Source organism: Phodopus roborovskii, unplaced genomic scaffold, assembly GCF_943737965.1.
Source record: "Phodopus roborovskii unplaced genomic scaffold, PHOROB, whole genome shotgun sequence".
NCBI lineage: Eukaryota > Metazoa > Chordata > Mammalia > Rodentia > Cricetidae > Phodopus > Phodopus roborovskii.
This window is the reverse complement of record NW_026126665.1, coordinates 272,824-295,078: the sequence shown is the minus strand read 5'-3', so window position 1 is coordinate 295,078 and position 22,255 is coordinate 272,824. Positions and strand designations below refer to the sequence as shown.

The following is a 22,255-nucleotide window of genomic DNA, read 5'->3' as shown; positions in this document are numbered from 1 at the left end:
AAGGATCATGGAAATCAAGCAGAAGGGAAATCCCCAGCTTGCAGCCCAGCTCATCTCAGGGCTGGGCTATCCCAGTCCCAGCTCCAGGAAGGCCCTGGCATAGCTAAAAGGTTTGGGCAACAGTTGAAACTGCCCTGAGACACAGCAATCTCATTGGCACTTTTCATGACCTAGATTTGATTCTCAACTAAGGAAGAGAAGATGAGAAATAACATGCTCTAATAGTGCAAAACTAGCAGAGATTTTACTCAGGTCCTCTTATAGTAATTGAGTAAGTTAATCCACTGAGGTACTGAGAGATGCAAACTAAGAGGTGTCTGGTTCTCCAGGCAGGGAAGGAAGGGAAAAGGAAGAGAAACCTTGGACTCTTCATTTTTGTATTCTGAGGTTTTACTGTTGTCCTGGGACTCCAAAATCCACATAGCATGCCTTGGAATGGTTCCTTGAACCCCCAACAGTTACCCCTAGGGCTTAATCTCCTTCCTGGAGAAGCAATGTGTCATTTTAGGCAGCACCTCTCCCTCCTAGGCACCTGTGTGGTGACTAAGACTCCCAGGTAGAGCCCAACCCAGTGGGAAATGACTAAGCACTGAAGTTCCTTCCTCTTATTGAGGAGGGCAGAGGGATCCTAAAGCTGGGTCTGACTTCCTTTTTGATTTCTCAAGGTAGTAAGGGATATAATTCATAACAGCAGCAAAATTGCAGTTAGGAGGTAGCAACAAAAATAATTTTATGGTGGTGGGGGTCACCACAACATGAGAAATTGCATTAAAGTGTTGCAGCATTAGGAAAATCGAGAACCACTAGGACATTCTGTGTCCACTTCTACTATTTCTTTGTGCATACTTAGGCTAAGAGACTTGAAGGAGAGCATGCTGGGATCTACCCAACTTCTCCTTTGCTGTCACTCCTATTTCCTGTCACTACCAACATTTGAGGTGTCCTTTAAGGAGAGTAAAAGTTTGTTTTCTATACCAATGAGTCTATGGTAATGGCTAGGGAAGAGTTAATCTGGCAACAGGGAAGACTATTGCTGACTGTCTACGCTGGAATCCTGATAGTGAGGTGGCACTTTGAAAGCCCAAAAGCCAAATCACAAAGGCTCTTTTTTTTTCATATTAAACTTGTTGTTTTATTCAGGTTTGATTTTTAACAAATGTGCCAGGGAGAGAGCCGCAGGAAAGAGTGAATGAAGCCCATGGGGGCAAGGCCCTCCCAGATGCCCAGACCCCCCCCTTCTCACCACCCCTCAAGGGGCTTGGGGAAGAGACAGGTAGGGAAGGGGGCTGGTCCCCAGTCTGTACAAGTGGTGCTTGGAGGTGAAGGACTATGGAGAACAGGGGACCAGACTAGGAATAAGTGGGATAAAGGGCACAAGACCATTTGACAGAATCCACAGCTTTTTGATTCCAAATTGAATAAAAAAGAAAAGGGGAGGTAGAGGACCTAAACCACAAGCAATACCCAACGCCCTTCCCCCACCAGGGCCATGAGGGAAGAGGCAGGTAGCTTCACCAAGGCCATGGCTCCCTCACTCCTGGCCAAGGGAGCTAGGTGAAGGGCAGGGTCTCCCCAACAGCTTGAAGAGGTGAGGAAAACCAAAATAAAATGTCAAATAAATTGTATAGGAGTCCAGCCAAGGGCCCAGCCAAAGTGGAACCCAGCTGGGGGAGGAGCCTCTGTAGGCTCAAGGATCACTGCTGCCATCACTGCCACCCTGGGAGCCAGTTATTTTGCCATGGCCTTGATTACAACAGCTGCCTCCTCAGTCATGACAGATAGCACCATGATCAGGATCTCTTCTCCACAGTCATACTTCTGCTCAATCTCCTTGTCAAGGTCTCTCTCAGGCAAACGAAGGTCCTCTTGTACCTCCCCACTGTCCTGGAGCAGGGATAGGTACCAATACTGGATGCCAATCAGCTGGAAGGCATTCCTTTTGATGTTGGGGACATCCATATTATGAGCTAATGGGCAGATATCTTCATATTTCTTCCCAGTAAAAATGTCAATACCAACCAGGTGGACCTTGGCATGGCCATGCTTGCCAGTCTTGAAGTAGACATCTTGACAATCTTATATGGCCGGCAAAGGCTCTTCTTAAAACTGGTAGTTGGGGCTGGGGTTGTGGCTCAGTCTGTAGAGCATTTACAGAACATGCAAGAGGTCCAGGCTCCATCCTTGGTGCTACATAAGCCAGGTGCGCTGTCGAAGTACCAGCGCTTGGAAGGTAGAGACAGGAAGATGAGTTCAAAGACATCTGGGGCTATGCAATGAGTTTGAGGCCAGTTTCTAACATAAGGACTTTTCCCAAAAATAAATCAATAATAATAAAGGGCACAGTTGGCCAGGCATCAAAGTGCCAAGAAATAAGTTTAAAAAAAGAAAGGAAAAGTTAAAAATGGGCAGTTGAACCATCTCCAGAAAGTTATATGAGTGAGAAAAGGTAACACAGTTACCTTCAGAATGGAAACTAGGTGGCTGGAGGAATGAGGGGGGAAAAAAAGGCCTGTTCTTTTCTATATACTATTTGGTACTAAAATATTACAACTACTCTCTCTCTCTCTCTCTCTCTCTCTCTGTTCAAATGGAAAGGCTAGTATAAGGCTGTCTGTGGAGGAAGAGAAAAAGTCTCCTTCCGTATTAGTGCTAAAACCATTTGGAAATTCCATCCCGGATCTGACAAATATTACGTAGTCTCTGATGGATGTTTGACACTGTGTTTAGTTCTGGAGACTCAAAATTGTGCAAGATCGAGTCCTTTATCTCATAGGTTAAAATTCACAGAGTGAGTGATTCAGACATAACCAGCCAATGACCATACATGATGATGGAACGTGCAGACACTGGGGAACTGCAAAAGTGGTCCTTCAGTCCAGACCTGCAAGGGGAAACCCTCTTGGACCTGATGATGTCTAATCTGAGACCTACAGGGTGTGGAAGAGTTAGTCAGGGGACAGCAAGAGAGTTCCAGATGAAGGAAAGGAACAACATAACACACTCAGAGACCACAGAAACCATTAAAAAAAAAGTCTTGGCTGTTCCCCTGAAATTGCAAGCAGTCAACAGTACTGGAGTGTCAAGTCTGGAGTAGAGAAATAAAGCTCAAGTGGCAAGGTCAGGTCACAAAGTATTTCATAAGCTAGTTTAAGGGCAATTTGTAGTCATCTTCAAGGCAAGTGTAGAGCCCTAGGGAACAAGGATTAATAATAATCCACAGGTACTGGAATGTTTGGGTGCCAAGCACTATAATCTTTCCAAAGGCTCCAGGACTCTTATTTTCATTCTCTCTCTGAGTGGAGAAATTGGGCCTCAGGGAAGTTAACATTTAGCAGCAAATAGTTCAGGGTCATATAAAAAAAAAAAAAAGTACAAATATCTGAGCACAGCCAGCCTTGGGCAGAGCCAGGACTGTTGGGACACATGCTCAGTTTATTGTGTGGCCTCCCTACTTGGAGGGATTGGTAGTTTCCAATAGGTGTGGCAAATTTGGGTTGTCAGAGCTATGAGTATGCTCCTGGCATCTAGTGGGTGGGTAACTAATACCCTATAATGCAAAGCATTACTACATCCAGCAAAGAATGACTGGATTCAAAATTAAGGTGTTAAGGCAGAAAAAACAGGAGTCAGAGAGTAAGTTACCAAGGGCAGACTCAGTAAGATAGCCAAAGACAGCAAAGTTTGGGATGGATGCCACCCATCCTGGCCAGTGTGTTCCTGATGCCCCTAAGGACCAGCCTTAGGAGCTCAAATTGCTCTAGAATCATCCAGAGCTAACTCTGAAGGGTCCCTTGTTAGAAAACAGGCCCATGGCCATAAAGAGGCATAGTCAAGCAAGTCATCTCTTCACATCCATGTCCATGGCATGGCACCCAAGCCTGACATTTTGTTCAATGAATAATTTCAAAGAATTATAACATCCGGAAGCTAGGAGACCAGAGACTCAAGAATTATGTTCAAATGCTCAATGCCTGTCTAGTGATGGTGACACAAACTTTTAATCCTGGGAGGCAGAAGCAGGTGGATCTCTGTGAGTTCGAGGCCAGCCTGGTCTATAAAGTGAGTTCCAGGGCAACACAGAGAAACCATGTCTTGAAAACAAACAAACAAACAAACAAACCTCAATGTCTCAATCGGTTGTTCTAATAAGTCTCTTCATATTATATTGTAACATGTCACCTTTGCCTAGGTCACCCCAGCACCTTGTTTGTTGGTTTGACATGCCAGAAGCTTTTACTTCCCTCTTTACAGAATGTGGGCAGGCCTTTATTGGATACACAGGATGAGACAGAGCTTGCCTTCATTTCAGGGAATCTTTGTTACTGAGCACTTGAATTCCTGGTTGCTTCAAATCCTGCAGATCTTTGGGTTTTAGGTTTTAGGTTCATTTTTGAACTGGTTTCTGTCTGGGTCTCTTATTTAACTTCCAGTTACTAGTTCATTCTGATTGTGCCCCTGTTCACAGACAATGAAAGCTATAAACATCTTGACTCAGTCATTCCCAGTGAAGTTTCCCATCTTGCCCATAGTCTTAACCCTGAGAACAGAGACCAACTGAACCTTGTACCTAAAATCTTAGCACCCTTTTCTCTATATCTGAAAACTCACTGTTAGCCAAATTCTCTGAAATCCTATTTCCCAAGTGCCCCCATGAGAACTGTGATGGTTAATTTTTATTATCCACTTGATTGGAATGAGAAACACTTAAGAGTTGGTAAAATTCATTTCTGGGTAAAATTTATTTCTGGGGTATGTTTTTTCCGCCCCTTACACCCACTGGTCTTGTCCCACTGCTGCACCAGCCCCAAATAACACACCGAGACTCTGTATTTGATATAATGCTGTTATCCAGGTACTAGTTTCTTATCGGCTAGCTCTTTCTTAATTATTAACCCATTTCTATATATTTTCACATGGTTTTATCTTACGGGGGAGAGGCGGCTGGTGGTTTTGCTCGCTCTAGACTCTCCATCTTGACTCTTCCTTACTACTTTCTCTTTTCTCCTTGTCTCCTAGTTTCTCCTATCTTCCTTTCCTATTTGCCAACAGTGCTTTATTCATTAGCCAGTATGAGAAACATATTTACAGAATGACATCTCCCATCATCTCCTCGTTTCTGTCTAAATAAAAAGAAGTGTTTTAACCTTAACATGGCAAAATATATAACACAACCACCACGTATTTTCAGAAAGGATTGACTACAGGAAATAAGAGTCACCTTGAGTATATGTGACTCTATCTTTTAGGCTGAGGGTCTGAATACAATGCAAAGTAGGAAGGGGAAAACCTGAGGCTTTCTCTCTGTTCCTTGGCTATCATGGGAGAGTTGCTCTGTCTGTACCATGATGGACTGAAGCTGCAAGCCTAAATACATTTATTCCTTCTTTTAAATGATTCCTGTCAAGAGTTTTTCACTGGGATAAAAGTCTAATAGAGAAAACCAGTACCAGAGAAGTAGTAGGGTAGTTGCTATGACTACCTACCACCTAGCTTCTAAGCCTTTGTGATTGGCTAGGGGGATGGATTTTGAAAAGTTTTGAGATAGAGGCTAAAGAGTGCTATATCCTGGCTCAATTGACAATTCTATATTTATGTTGTCTTGTTTTGACACATTGCTCATTCTGTAGCCCAAGCTGGTGTTAAATTCTCCCTCTGACCCAGACTGGCCTCAATCCATAGTGATCTTCCTGCCTCTGCCTCCTGAGTATTGGGATTATAAGCATATGTCACTAGCCTGGCTTTAATGGGTGATTCTTATGGGTGTTTATAGGATTAGAATTCTCATACTGAATGGTAAAGATTCTTCAGGAAGTTTCAAATCTGCCAGAGGACTTCACTGAAATTGGAGTCCTGGCTGTCTGTGTTATTTTGTGTCAAAGTACTTGGCTACATTTTATTCATGACCTAAGACCTTGAGTGAACCCGAATTGAAAAGTATGGGTTAATCTATCTAATGAAAAAAAATTTCAAGACAACACAGTATTCAGGCTGTGTCATGGACATTGCTGGCTGTGTTCAGCCAAGCTTGCAGTGATAGTGGTGAACAAGAAGCAGAGGTGGTTTTTTAAATGTGTGATATGGTTAGCAAAGGAATACTTTGAAAGTTTTGGACAAGGAGGGTATGGTTGTTGAAGACATTAGGACCCTTAAAAAGATGCTAGTGTTTCACACTAGAAGAACAGGAAAGAGGCTTTATATGCATTTCTGGAATTGGCTAGACTTCACCCATTCTAGGTTCAAGCAAGACTGCATCTTGTGTAGCCCAAGTTGGCCTTGAACTCACTCTGTACTCATGATGACCTTGAATTTCTGGTCTTTTGCTGCCACCTTCCCAGTGCTGGGATTACAAGTATATACCACACCTTGTCTTATGGCACTCCTGGGGATCACATCCGGGGCTTCCGAAATGCTAGGTAGGTATTCTACCAAGTGAGCTGTACTCTCAGCCCAAGGGTGAAAAGACTTTAATTCGTTAGAAAGACTTTACTTTGAGAGTTACCTGTGGAGAACCCTGCTTACAAAGGGCTGTCTAGAGAAATCACCCTCATGTTCAACCATCCGCTGTTCAGAGACTGCTAGAACAATCATCCAAGGTGTCAGCAGACTTGTGATCCACATGGATGAGATACAAAGAATGGAAGTGTCACAGGGTCATTGAAGCTTCCACCTGATTTTAAGTTGCAAGCAGAGAGAAGAAGAGCTAGCTCAAGACAGAACCCATGTAAGCTGCAACAAAAGGCCAGAGGGATAGGGTTGTTCAAATCATGCCACCAACATGCCCTGGTGACTGGGCAGGGAGCTGTATCATTTTATGCTCGTCCTGCCTCATTCTTGTTTTATCTCATTCTTCCTTTTTATTCTTCCATCCTTCCTTTTTGGAAGAGCAATGCTCACTCTGTACCATTGTATCATGGGAGCACATGTGACTGACTGTTTTACAGATGCTCACAGTGAAGAGTTTGCCTTGAGTCTTTGGAGCAGGCCTTTAAACAATGCTGGAACTTTTGAGACTGTGTAGGATCTTGGAAAGAAACTAAATATATTTTTCTTGTGAGGTAAACATAAGTCTTTTGTTTAGGAAGGTTTAGGAAGACATGTTTGTATGTTTTTAACAATGAATTGACTTGTGGTTATTTTTGTTGGTTGATTTGATTGGGTTAACAAGTTACAAGGAGCTGGGTGGTGGTGACATACTATGATTTAGTCCCAGCACTTGGGAGGCAGAGGCAGGCAGATCTCTGTGAGTTTGAGGCCAGCCTGGTCTACAGAGTGAGTTCTAGGAGAGCCAGGGCTGTTACAGAAAGAAACCCTTTCTGAAAAAACAAAAAACAAAAACAACAACAACAAAAACACAATAAGGAAATTAGTAAATTCACCCCTGTGAAGGTGTTTCCAGAAGATTCACTATACAGGGAAGACATGCTCTGCACTTGGGCAGTACCATCCTATATACTGGAAGCCTTGATGGAATAAAGTGGGCAGATGGGAAGCCCTGAGCACAGATCTCTGATTATCAGAGAGTGGGCTGTTGTGTTCTGTCATGCTCCCCCTGTGATGAGCTGAAGCCCTAAGGCCCCGTTAGTCTATTCCTCCCTTACATTAGTTTGCTAAGATATTTGATTCCAGCAACATAAAAACTACACAAGACTTCTGTTATATATTAACAAATGGCAAATGTAACAAAGGGCTTTGTGGTAATTACTCTGATGGATGCTATGTGAGGTTGAATCCTTGACTACAACAAAGTTTTTCAGAGCCTTTAATGAGCTGTAGACAGGTTAACTGTCCAGAAAAGGAATTCATACAGTTGACAATTCAGTATCAAAAGTTTTTATAGTCAGATATATTTGGAATTTGGATTTTTTCCATATCATAATTAGGTAACAGTGAAAATATACTATTTATTCCATAGCACCCAGCAGAGTGGGGACAGACCCTGTAATCAAATACAGCCTACAACAAACATATGGATTTTCAAGTAAGAAGGTTAAAGCAAGAATCTGAAACACCAGACTAAGATACCCACTTTACTTTGTTAGACAGTTACTATGGTGAACCTGGATTGGATGCTTCTCCGGCAGCATCTAGAAAAGACTAATGGATTTTTTTTGTGATGTTTCCTTAGGGTACCAGGGATGGAACCCAAGGTGTGCTAGGCAAGTGCTCTACCACTGAGTTATGTCTAGCCCATATTTCATGGACCCGTGAGCATATCTGAATCTAAACTTGGTTTTCCTAGGACAGTGAACACAGTTAATCCCTCAGTGTTGAATACTAGCTATGTTTCCCCTTGGTGACTAGAAGAGATAAAGATACTAATAGTTGAATGAGTAGGGAAAAGTGTGAGTACCTGGGCTGTTGAATAGAACCTATATATCTGTTTGGGGAGTTACAGTACTCAGCCTTCAAGCACCAGGTGAAAAGAAGGGAATAGAGAACAGCATTATGGAAATAAATACATGTTATTGTTGTTTTCTTATGTTTTAAAAATTTCTTCAGACTTATTTATTTTATTGGTATTCATGTTTAGCCTGCCTGTATGTGTAACACATATGTGTCTGGCGCTCATGGGATTCAGAGCATCGGATCTCCTGAGCTGAAGTGAAAGATGATTGTGAATCACTAGGTGGTTGATGACAACTAAGCCTAGGCCCTCTACAGTGCTCTTAGCCACTGACCCATCCCCAGCCCCTTGAGTTTATTTTCTTCTTTATACTCCTGCAGTTTTTCAAATATCCCTTAAAAAAATGACAAACTTGGCTGGGCAGTTGGGTCTCTGAGTTCCAGGCCATCCATAGCTACACAATTGAGACCATCTTTAAAAAACCAAAAATTAAAACAAAACCCCATTTCTTTCATATTGTCGTTTTCTACTCTAAGAAGTTATTGTTCTTCAGGAGAGGCAGGCCCAGTGGTGCTTGACCTAAGGCAAGACCCTGGGCTCAGGGGAAGATAACTTCCTGTTGTGTTGGCCCAGAACTGAGGTAAGGTGGTTGAAGTACATGCTCCAGGCCAGTGTTTCCCTGGAGGATTTCCAGGAAGACTTCCTGCTCTGGCAAAACAAATACAAACACAGGAAAAGGCTCTGGGATCTAAAAGAAGAAGGGACACTTCTGTGATGGAGGCTTATACAGAGTGCAGCTCCAGGGTAAGGCATCCTCCATCTCTTTTTCCTGATGCAAAAGAAAAAAAAAAAAAAAAAAAAGAAAGAAAGAAAAAAGAAAAAAAGAAAAAAAATTATTGTCCTTCCCCCCCCCCATTATGTAGCTTTAGCTGTTCTAGAACTAGAACTGTTCTAGAACCATAGACCAGGTTAGCTTCAAACCCACAGAGATCCTCCTGCCTCTGTCTCATGAGTGCTGGGATTAAAGATGTATGCCCACCCCAATTTTATTGTTGTTTTTAATTGCGGCATGTGCACGTGCGTGTTCGTGCGTGAGTGCGTGTGTGCGTGCGTGCGTGCGTGCGTGCGTGCGTGTGTGTGTGTGTGTGTGTGTGTGTGTGTGTGTGTGTAGGGGGGTATGTTTTGTGAGTGCTGGTACCTGTAGAGCTGGAGTTACAGGAGGCTGTGAGCTGCTGGACCTGAATTGGGGTCCTCTGGAAGGACAGCAAGTGCTATTAATCATTGAGCCATCTCTCCAGCCCTTGATCTATACTCTTTAAACAGTTAAGAGCATCCTTCAAGTCTGGCATAATGGTGGACAACTATAGTCCCAGAGACTCTGGAGACTGAGATGAGAGAATCATTGTGGTTCAGGAGTTGGAGACCAATCTGTTTCATATGGCAAGAGTGTTAAGAAACAAAATTCAGCCCAAACAAACAGACAAATGCAAACAAGACAGAGTATTTTCCCACTATGTCAACTAACTTTGAGTTCCCTCCCTCTTCCTTGCTCTACAGTGGATATGCTATCTCACAGTGGCCTGGGCTATAAGATATGGTACTGAAGAATGAGAAAGTCACTTGGAGGGCCATTTGACTATCAGCCTTTACACAGGGCATAATGTGAAAGGGGTCAAGCCTGAATTACCCACACTCAGAAGGATAAACAGAACATGCATATCCTAAATTTGGTCCCATTATCAGCACTATTGTTACAAATTTATATTATTTTCATGTAGTTTGTAAGTTGCCCCACTATTTCATAACAACATATGTGATGAGACACCCAGGTACATATGTGACTATGTAGGTGTAGTGTGTGTGTCAAAACTTTTAAGTGATGTTAAAATATATAACAAATTTAATAGTTTTTGTCCGTGTGTGTGTGTGTGTGTGTGTGTGTGTGTGTGTGTGTAGAGGTCACAGGACAATTTGTAGGAATCAGTTCTCTCTTTATATTATGTGGGTCTCTGGGGGGGTCAAACTCAGGCCACTAGGTTTGGTGACAATCACCTTTACACAAGTCATCTCACTCCCCTAATTTCCTAATTTTAGTAATTCTGTTTAGTCATTTAATAAATGTAACCAGAGCCTTAATCGTTAAGCAGTAATATATATTTTTTAATGCAATGAAATTAGTCTGGCCTTTTTTTCTTCTCTGAAAAGAGTAGGGGGGGGGGGGCTTCAAGGAGGAGACCTGGAGTGTCTGTCCTGGCTGGACACTTGGACTGAGAACACCTGAAGTTTGGGAAGTTCTGCCTGCTCCTGGGCCTGATCTTTTTCAGCTTCATCTGCGTCACTCTGGCACCCTCTGCTGGGATGATGGTGAAATGTGACAGTGGCTTGGAAGGTGCCCACAAACAAGACAAAACAAAACAACAACAACAACAACAACAACAACAAAACCGCTGACAGGAAAAGGAGACGGCCCGTGGACACTGTGAGGAAGACCTTGGGTGGAAAGAAACTTGAAGAAGAGATTAGTTTAACTCAGAGTTGTGTATGCCACACTTGGGGTTTAAAAAGTTGTTTCTGGATAAGAATATTGAGGGAAATGCTTTACTGTTAGAAATTAAGAGTTCCTTTCTTTCCCTCTGCTTTCTGACTTCCTGAGCTAGCCAGCCATCCTCTGTGCAGCTAGCTGGGTTGTGAACTCTCAGAAGGAATAAGCCGGGGCAGGAATTCTTGCTGAGGCCACCTGACCAAGGCCGAGTTCTCTGATCCAGCATTTAGTAAAGAACCCAATTGTGAAGGTGCAGGAGTCTTAATCAGCCATTTAATAAAAATGTGTCTCCTCCGGGCACACAATAGGATTCAGGCCTCCAGCCCTGCCCTTACAAACTGGTGCCCTAGTGAGCTTTTGAGATAAAAATAACACACAGGAGCCCATGGCTTAGTGCAGCTGTTGTTGCGGCTAGTACCTTGATCAAAGATAGTATCAAGTTATTGGGAAAATAGCTTTTAGGTCTGTGAAGTTCCGTGTCACCGAGGCAGAGGTTTAGTCTTTTTAAGTAAAGCAGACTGTATGCAGTTTGCTTTGCCCCTTTAGCCCCACCTCTTCCAATATTGCAATTTCTTCCATCATTACAACAGATCTCTAAGTCTAGAACAAGCTGTTCTTTTTCTTCTTTCCCAGTTTTCAGAGTCTCGAACAGAGTTTTGTTTTATATGGTCAAAGAGCACTGGTGTGTGAAGTTTTAGAACCCTAAAGTTATCCAGTTTGGGAATAATGTGGCTAGTAACTTCACCAGATTGTCTTGTCTGTCTGGCCTCCCCTACTCCCTGTCTCCTTTTTTCCATCCCTTCCTTCTTCCTTAGTATTGCTCTGAACCTGTTAGCAGTGATGTCTGAGCTAACCTCTTAGGTCCATGAAACAGGGTCCAAAGCTCCTCTTTCTGCTCATGTGCCTAAATTAGCTCTAGAGGGTTGACTCCACAGGCCCTTGTCATGGGTTTGGATCCAACAGGAGGGTGGCCACTTTTACTGATGGATGATAAAAAGAGGAGGCAGAGTGGGAAAAAATAAATAACATCTTTAGGAGCAGTGTATGTCCAGGAATCAGGCTTGCTTTGATCAAGTAGCAAACAGCATTTATCTGGAAAACAAATTTTGAGCTTACTAACAGACAAGTAGTAGAAAAGTGAAAGGTAAGTGAAGGACAAGTTAATTGTTGTCCTCCAGGTACTGGGGACCAAACTTAAGGCCTCATACATGCCGGGCAAGTATTCTACGATTGACCAAGACGCCCTGTAGAGCCTGAATACTATTTTGTGTGTGCATGTACATGCAGAGCTGGAGGTCAAACACACAGGCAGGTGTCACTCCTCAGAATCACTTCCACCATGGTGTCTGAGACAGCCTCTCATTAGCACCTGGGGTTACAGACTAGGCTGGGCTGGCCAGCCATGGAGTCCCAGGGATATTCTGTCTCTATCTACTGTGCACTAGGAGTTCGAGCCAGCCTGGTCTACAGAACAAGTTCCAGGACAGGCTCCAGACCTACAGAGAAACCCTGTCTCAAAAAAAAAAAAAAAAAAAAAAAAAAAAAAAAAGAAAAAGAAAAAAGAAAAGAAACAGACAAACAGAAAGGAGAGAGAAAGAGAGACAGCCCAGAAAATCTGTCAGATATCTTGTGCCACACCATGCTGTGTTTCCTCTCATTAAGTACCACTCTCTGTATTTCCCACTCCCTCCCATCCCCCTCAGACAGGGTTTCTATATATAAAGAAGGAAGGGAGAGAGGAAGGAAGGAAAAAAGGAAGGAAGGAAAAAAAGGAAGGAAGGAAACATATATCTTTGTGTTTCTATAGCAGAGGGTGAAAACTGTCTTTAAAAATTTCAGATGAGTGGCTGGAGAGATGGCTTAGTGGTTAACAGCACTGGCTGCTTGCTCTTCCAGAGGACCCAGGTTCAATTCCCTGTACCCATATGGCAGCTCACAACTGTCTGTAACTCCAGTTCCAGGGGATCTGACACCTTTACACCAATGCACATAAAATAAAGTTAAATAAATTGTTAAAAAATTTCACATAGCAGTAGTGGTGCATACCTTTGATTCCAGCACTTGGGAGATTGGGGCTGGCAGATCTTTGTGAGTTTGAGGCCAGCCTGGTCTACATAGTAAGTTTCAGACAGCCAAGACTACATAGATATCCTGTCTCAAAAAAAAAAACAAACCCCAAAACTACAAAAATTTCACATGAGAAACCACACAATGGCTCAGTGGGTAAAGGTTCTTGTTGGCAAGCCTGACCTGACTTGGGTCCCAGAATCCATGTGGTAGAAAGGGAAAAAACTCCTCTAAATTTTCCTCTGACTTCCACACGTGTTCTATGGCATGCTTCCTCCCAAACAAATACACTTAATTTTTAAAAAAATTTCCCTCAGATAATCAATGGCAGGGGCTCCCAAGATTTCCCTTAGCTATTGGAGGAAGTGGTAGCTATGTAAATTTTGAATATGTATTTCAAGGGGTCACAAAAACCACCACAAAATGCTTCCAGTCTCTTAGGGACATTTTAAGGTGGTACAGAGATTGTGTGGGTGATAAAGTCACCCTTTAGGTGTCCAGGGGAAGGCAGGTACAGTGTTATGGCCAGGGAGCTATGAAGCATGTTTTATATTAGCCTGCTTCTATATATATATTTGAATATATAGAATAGACTGTAATGATAGTATTTTGTCCCTCTTCCTTCTCCTCTTCCTAATTTTCTTCTTCTCCTTCTACAGGGTCTCATTGTGTAGCTTTTGCTGTCCTGGAATAATGTAGACAAGGCTGGCCTTAAACTCAGAGATCTGCCAGCCCTCCTGCCTCTGCCTCTCAAGTGCTGGGGGGCTAAAGGTATGTGACATCATTCCTGGATTTTTCCTCTTCTTGATCTTTAGTGTTTCTTAGTTTTTTGTTTTGTTTTTGTTTTTGTCTGTTGGTTTGAGACAAGAGTCTTTCTGTGTATCTCAGGCTGCCCTTGAACTCCTAATCCTCCTGCCTTGGCCTTTTAAGTTCTGGAGGTATAGGCATATGCAACTGGGATGGTTAATCTCAGTTGTCAACCTGATGAGACCCAGAATCACCTGAGAGGTGCCTCTAGACATACTTGTGTGGAATTACCAGAGTTTCGGCAGGAAGACCTCACTTAGGATGGAACCCTCTCCTGGAATGGAATCCTGAACTATATAAAAGAAGAGAGCTGAACATATTCGATCATTGTTCTCAGCTCCCTTAAGCCCCTGCTGTCTTGACTCCCCCACCATGATGAACTGTATCCAGGAACTGTGAACCAAATAAACCCTTTCTTCCTGAAGAACCTATTGTCAGAGTGTTTTATCACATCAATGGAAAGTAACTAAGACAACCACCATGTCTAGTTCTTAAATCTCCCTCCTCTCTCCATAGTCTCTCTCTCTCTCTGTCTCTCTCTCTCTGTCTCTCTCTCTCTCTCTCTCTCTCTATCTCTCTCTCTCTCTCTGTGCCTCCCTTCTTTCTCTACCTCCCTCACTCCATTGATCCTGAGGATTGAACCCAGGGCATCATGCATGCTTGACAATTGTACTACTGAGAAATAACCTCAGCTCCTTTAGTAGTTTTTAATCATAAAAGTAACATGTACTGTAAGAAATTCAGAAAGCATATCAATGTAAAATAAATAATTAGAATCTTACATATGGCTCACAGGCTTTTTAGAAATAGTTTTAAAGCAGCTTCAGGTTCAGAATAAAATTGAGTGGCCAGTACAAGAATCTCAAACCACACCTGGTGGTGCAGGCCTGTTATTCCTGGTATGTGGGTGACTGAAACAGGAGGACTGAAAGTTCAAAGTCTGGAAGACTCAGTGAGACACCTTTCAAAACAAAAAAGCAAAAAGAGGGCTGTTGAGATGGGTAATGTGCTTGTCAATCAAGCCTGAAGACTTGAGTTCAGTTCTAGGATCCCATGTAAAAATTGAAAGCGAAAACCAGCTCTGCATGTGGGACATGGCATGCACGCCGTCCCATTAAATATTTTTTAAGTAAAAATAAGGCTGAGTACATGAATCATTAGCAGAACAGTTGCCTACATGTGCTGAGACCTTCAGTTCTTCTGTATTTCAAAACCCATTTTCAAAACCCTCATGTACTTCCCACCTACCTGAGGCATAATCATTATCAATACCCTAACTAAAGTGATACACTTGTTATAATGGGTAACTGTTAAAAAGTGATGCTTCACTAACACAGCCTTATCACTCATCTCAAATCCAGTCTGCATCAGGGGTCACTGTTGGTATTACACATTGCATAGATTTTGTTCTTGCTTTTAGCTTTCTTCAGATAAGGTTTCATGTAGCCAAGGGTGGCCTTGAACTCCTGATTCTCTAAGCCTTAGCCTCCTGAATGCTGATATTAACAGCATAAGCCATGACATATATTTGCTATTATAATATACTAATCTAAAAATTCCTTCAAGCTCTGTCTTCTAATTTCTCCTCATTTTCCTATCACTAGATCTCTCATTATTATCAATGACTGCATAGCATTTCATTGATTAATGTACCACACTATGAGCATTTTCTAAGCCTCTGCTAGCATAGCTATTGTATTGATCAATATACTTGCAATGCCATCTTAGGACAAGCGTGTACTTTCTTTTGCAGGACAGAGAGTTTAATCTGGATGACTGAGTCATACAATTATGCATTGACAATTTTGACAGAGATCAGCCTTTAAAATATTTGCTTAGTAGTTGTTTAATGGATACCTATTTCATGTCTGACATTTATAAGGCCTTAGGAATTGTACCCTGAAGGAGTATGCATGCATCCTAGTGGAGAGCTTCATCACTTCAATCAGTAACCACATAAATCAAAATGTTATTGTAAGTATGCTCACTGTTCTAACAGCAAGTTTTTTAAAAGGCAGGGTTGTCACAGAATACAGAGAGGAAGTTTACACTGGCTATTCGGGGACAGCTTCTATTGTGAGGAAAGAGCAGTTAAAAGTAGGAACTTGGGGGGTCAGGGAAGGAGAAGAAAACACTGTCCAGACAAAGGCAGGCATGCAGGCCAGGTTGGAAAACACCAGGAACAGTGGGCAGAAACCAGAAAGCCAGCCTTAAGAGGAAGGGTCAGGTCACACCCTTTACAGTCTCTCCCTCAGTGTGCAAAGGGACCTGTTCCTGCATCTTTGAGGACAGTCATATTTACAACTATTTTCTTCCATATTCTATTACTGTGTGAACACACTAAAAAGCTTCCTGAGATGTGCATAATAGCTCATGTTGAGATTGTCAGATTCAATATACACATAAATGTTACTTCACAATGCTAGCCAAATTCCCCAATTCCCTGTGTATCCAGCATATTTCCTCTATTTTTGGACTTAAAATATGAGAGAAATTTCCTGTTTCTGTAAAACCAATTTGTTCATATAAAGCAAACTGCTTGCTGCATTCAGTTCCTGGATACTTCTGGGGATGCTGGATCCCTCTATGTCCTAGCCAATGAAATATGGGGCCTGGTGGGAGGAGTGCTGGCTTCCTCTAAGGGACATTAATGCCTTTCAATTTTGTCCTTGGATGTACATGTACTGTCAAACAGGCTTTCTAGTTTATGTCTTTTCTGGCATTCATAGCATCCCGTGATGAACCTGTTATCTCAAATCCCCAACTGCCAATGAATTTTTCTTTTGGGGGCTCTGTGCTTATGAAAGAGTATGCTATATTAGCACAGGCTTAGGAAACATCTAAATTATAGCTCACCATTCAATGTAATACTATGTGGCTATTAAAAAGAAGGGTATGTGTGTGTGTGTACATTATATATAAGATGTTCATGAGCAGAAACCACACAGCACAGTATTATTTTTCTTTTAAATAATTACATGCATATTTATACACTCATATTATAGGAAATATTCACCTTTTTATTTCTATACTGTCTGAATTGGTTACAGTGCACGTGTTAAACTTTTGTAATTAATATGAATGAAATATTTCCGCTTAGGAACATGAGGCAGGAGGATTGCACAGTGAGTTCTAGGTCTATCTGGGTGACAATAACTTCCAGGCCAGTTTGAGCTATAGTGTAAGCACCTATCTCAAATGACAACACCTTCGGGGGTCAGCAAGATGGCTCAGGAGGTAAAGCACTTATGTACAAGCCTGATAACCTGGATTTGATGCTTGGAACCCATAACTGGAAAGATAGATCCAACTCACAAAGTTGTCCCATGACCTCCACCCATGTACACATATACTCACATTGAGTAGCTGAATAGATCTCAGGAGAGTTAATAGGAAGACAAAACCTGCCTTTACTTTTTTTTTCTCTCTCTCTGTTCTTTCAACTTGCATTTGTTTTCTTTCTTAAAAAAGTTTTTTTTTTTTTTTTTTTTTTTGAAACAGGATCTCACTATGAAGAACAGGCTAGCTTTGAATTTATGATTTTCGTTCTCAGCCTCCTGAGTATTGGGGTGGTAGGTGAGTACCAGCATGCCTAGCTTCTAGTGATCCTTATTTTTTACAAATTATTTATGTGGTGCTGGAGACTAAACCCAGGACCTTGCAGTGGTATAAGAAATGCACTACAAGTAAACAGCTATACCCCACATTCAACTTATTTTTGAATAGTAATATATAAAAACATACCAGCACTTAGGAAACTGGAGCAGGAGCCTAGCTTTGAGTTCAAGACCAGTCTGGGCTACTTAATGAAATATTGTTTCAAGAAAAAGAAAAGGAAAGTATCACCTGATTGTTTCATAGAACAAATACATGTATATATTTTTACTTTGAAGGATGATAGTGGTTTAATTTTTATTTTTTATGTCCCTTTATTATTCAAGATCCCTTCCTTTATTCATTCAATCATAAATTCACACACTCAGTCAGTGGGTGTTTACTGAGAATCTGCTACAAGCCTGATGTGCACTCTGTAAAATCTCTGTCTGGTGAAGAAACAGTGTAGACAGAGGAGGTGTATATAATACAATGTATCAGTTCATCCATCTCCATGGAATGACAGAGCAAATAAAGAAGGCTTCACAGCAAAGAACAGCTTGAGCTGAGATGAGACATCTGCCAGACCTGTAAGGAGGGTCTTCCTGGGGAGGCTACCTTCAGTGGGGACACTTTATAATGACATGGAGTGGAAGAGGTCATCCTGCTTCTGAGTACTGGATAGATCAGCATGGTAGAAAAGGAGCAAGGGGAGAAGCCCTACTGAAGATGCAGGCATCCTAGACACAGTAAGAAACAGAGAGATGCTAGGTGACTTAGGGAGAGGGCCAAACTAGAATAATGTCAGAAGGTTGTATGCCTTACATCACCGTGCCTCCTGGGACAGACCCATCCTTGATGGTCCTTTGATATCTGACCTGACCACTTCAAGTCATTAGGAAAGAACAGGGCTGACTCTAAAGTAGGTTCTAACCACACTGGCCACACACTTGGTATGCCTTTGTAGCAGAAACCACAAGAGAGCTTTCTCCAACAATGCCTTTCCTAGAAAATGGCATGTTGTACTCAATCAAGAAATGATAGAGGAGACAGGCTTCTTGGCACCCGGCTGCCTTAAAGAGCTCCTTTCAATTCTTTCTGCCAGGAGTGTGTCTTTGTTTTCTCATTCCTATCCATGACAGAGAAACATGGATATAGCAGGTGCTCCATCCCAGTAGTTTACAATACTATATAGGTTTAGGAATTAGAAAGATAGAATTCTTATACTCACTCTAATGGCTGAGATGAATAAAATGACAATTCTATTGTCATGAAAGAACTAGCATTCTGGTCTAGGGTTTCTGGGAGTATGAAATAGCCCCCATTGCTTTGGCAAGGCAGTATTTACTAAAAAGTTAAATATCCCTAACTAAGAGCAATGTTCATGGCAACGTTATTCAAAATAACCTAAAACTGGGAGAGGGCATTCAAATTCACTAACAAGAGGCTAGACAAACTCATAAAATGGAATGCATCTCTGTAGTAAAAACGGAGCAACATGCTGATACATACAACAATGCCAACACATCTCAGACAGACTCTGTGGAGCAAATCAAGCCAGATACAAGAATACAGCTCCACTGGTCTGAAGTTCAAGAATAGGTAAAGACCACTGGATGCTGGTGGCACACACCTTTAAGCTCAGCACTCGTGCACCAGAGATAGGCAAATCTCAGTGTGTTGATGCCAGCTTGGTCTACAGAGTGAGTGCCAGGACAGGCTCCAAAAACAAACAAACAAACAAAGAATAGGTTAAAAAAACATTTGAGGACAGAAATAAAAATGTTGGTTATTTTGGGGATCAGGGCACCAAATATTTGATGGAAAAGGGTATGACAGAACTCTGAGGAATGATAGGAATGTCCTACCTTGCTCTGGATAGAGGTTTCATGTGTATAAATTGGAAAGAAAGAGAGAAGGAGGAATTGAAGACAGGGAAAGAAGGAAAAAAGAAAGGGAGGGAGGAAAGGAAGGAGGGAGGAGAAAAGCCCTGTTTTGGTTCCCTGTTCTACCTTTGTGCATTACTTTCTCTTAAGGAGGTTTTGAGAATCAAATGAGATAATGCACGAAAAATCTCTTAGCGCAAAAAGCCTGACAAATACTGTAAGCTTAGTAAAATCAATCATTGCTATTGGTCCCTTATCCACCACTTTCTCTATTAAGAACCAGACTCTGGGCTTGGGAATGTGGCTCTGCTGGTACCAGGTCCTCAGTTCTCTCCCTAGCATTGCAGAAACTGGGCACGGTGGTGCACACCTGTAATTCTAGCACTCAACAGGTGGATGTAGGAGGAGCAGATGGTCAAGGTCATCCTTGGTACATAGAGAGTCTGAATCCAGCTTGACCTACATAAACCTACAGAAACAAAAACAAAACAACAAACAAGAAATGACTCCTGAAGCTTCATCCCCAAAACACATTCCCACATTTGGGTTATATCAGATCCCCAGGCAGAACTCTGAAGCTCTATGGCACTCATGCTCAGTGTCCACAAGGCTCAGTGACTAGAAAGAAGTTTCATTGAATTCCGAACAGGAAGCAGCAGTGGCAGCCGATAATCTGTGACCTGAAAATAGCCATCCACTATCTCACTGTGGTTTCTTGTTTCCCTGACAGAGGAAACGCCCACGACTTTCTTGAAGTTATTCTAAACACTTGGTTCCTTGTTCAGCTCTGGCAGGATAATGTTACCCCTGGGTGCCCCTACTCTTTGAGCTGTGGCCTCCCTGCCAGCCTGGGGCTCAAGCTCATCAGTCAACCTGTGGGCTAACTTCCCCCTTCACTGAGGGGACAGTGACAGGAGCGGACCAAAAATAGGCCATCAGTATCTGCGGCCATTGAAACCCTTAGATATAACATCTACTTTTCGTTCCTCTTCAAGAAGGCAGCAAGGCAGAACTGACATGGCAAGAAGGCGGGTAGCACCAGCTTTTCATCACAATTAGTTTCTAAATGACACTCTGCCCTCAATCACTCCCCTGTGGTTTTCTTCTCTTAAAGGAAGCAAATATTCTCTCCTAGTGTATAAGGATAGAGTCAAACTCAAGAGTTGGGTTAAACAGAAATGTCCTATTAACTCTTGTCCTTATAAAACTCAATTGTCCAACATGGGCATGTTGGCACACACCTTTAATCCTGGCACTTGAGAGCGTAGGGACACACCAATCTCTAGGAGTTCCAAGTCAGCCAGGGCTATGTACTGAGACTCTGTCTCAAAGCACATGAACAAAGAAAAGATACCTACCCTTCTTTGTCCAGGAGACGCAGCAAAGTTTGTCTCTGGCTGCCCATCTCCTGGGCTACTCTCTGCCCCATCCTCTATCAAATCTTTTTATTTTTGTTTCAAGATAGGGTCTTGCTCCAAAGCTCAGGCTGGCCTCAAACTTTAGGATCTTCCTATCTGAGCCCCCCATGCTTTGAGATAACTGCTGCATCAGAACATCTTGTTCTACCAAAGCATTTGCCATCACATATGGCTTATCACTGTGTCTTGGAGACCACTCATTCTATAGAGCATTTTCCTACTCTAGAGAGTACATATGTACAACCATATGAAAGAAGCCTTGAGACAGTAACCCTGAAATCAAAGGACTGCAGTTCTAACTCACATCTAGGAAACTATTCCCGGAATAGGTAGGGCCTGAGGCCTCGCTCTGGCCCCCAGGTGGTTTCTACTTTTGTGGTTAGTACTCTAAACATGTTGACACAGCATGAGTCTGGTTTAAAAGATTTTTTTTAACCTGAAGAGCTATAAGAAGATGAAATTTCTGCAAATTAGCATAGATCAAAATAGAGAAGCTGTAAAAGTGTTGGCTAGAAGGCCCAGGGTTCATCTAGGGCTTTGATGTTAGGCGACCATGGAAACAGTTTAAACAGTCTGTGTGAACTGTTGCTCCTACTCCTAGTCCTGAGCCTGATTGTGAAGTGTGGCAGAGCACCAGCCTCCACTATCTCTAAAATCCCCTGCATCAGTGTCATGGTGGCTCAAAGACATTTCTGAGTCACTCTTTAAGGGTCTGATAGGTGCTGGAAAAGCCATGCACCCAACTACTATCTCATGGTAATAAAGTGAGCCGATAGATCTGAAACACTGAGTAGTAACAGTATCTCATCTGTCACTGTCAGACCATAACTGTAGCTGCTTTTCATGTATCATACAGATTTGGAAGTGACTAACCTTATTCCAGAAACAAACAGAGGAAGGAATTCTGAAAAACAAATAAACAAAATGCAATTATAGTTTAGCTACCCTGGCATAGTACAAAACTACTATGATATGTTCTACTTTGCCAAATCATTAGTATGATATGTGTGTGTGTGTGTTTGTGTGTGTGTTTATATTTATATTTAAGATGGTGCTCACTATATTTTGTAGGTTGATCTTAAACTCCTGGGCTTGGGCCATCCTTCTACTTTAGCCTCCTAAGTAGCTAATGATACAGGCATGTTTCACCATGTATACATATATTATATATGTATTTGGGGGAGAGGTGAAGGCATTGGACATGGATTCATGTAGCCAAAGCTGGCCTCAGAACTCTTGTCTTCTTTTCAAATGCTGGAATGATAGGTATATACTACCATATCTAGCTTACTAGGTATTACTTTAGCAGCAGGATAATAATTTTTTAGTGTCCTTAGAACATCCAAATGGCTAATAACTATATGAAAGGGCACTCAGTTCATCAATAAGTAGGAACCTTGAATTGAATACACAATAGGCTATATTATACACTTTCAGAAAAGCTACTGGAAAAGTAACACTAAGTATTAGTAAGGGTGTGGAACAGGTAGAATGCACACATTTGTAGTGAGGCTATAAGTTAGAAGAACCACTTTGGAAGACTGGTGATATCTATCAAGGCTGAATATATATATATAATGTGAATTGGCATTTCTGT

At 42.1% G+C, this 22,255-nt stretch overlaps 1 pseudogene; it reads right to left on the bottom strand.

The window, feature by feature from the left end:
* Window positions 1–1,246: 1,246 nt before the first annotated feature.
* LOC127214130 (eukaryotic translation initiation factor 5A-1-like) lies at window positions 1,247–4,972 on the bottom strand (annotated as a pseudogene).
* Window positions 4,973–22,255: the final 17,283 nt, after the last annotated feature.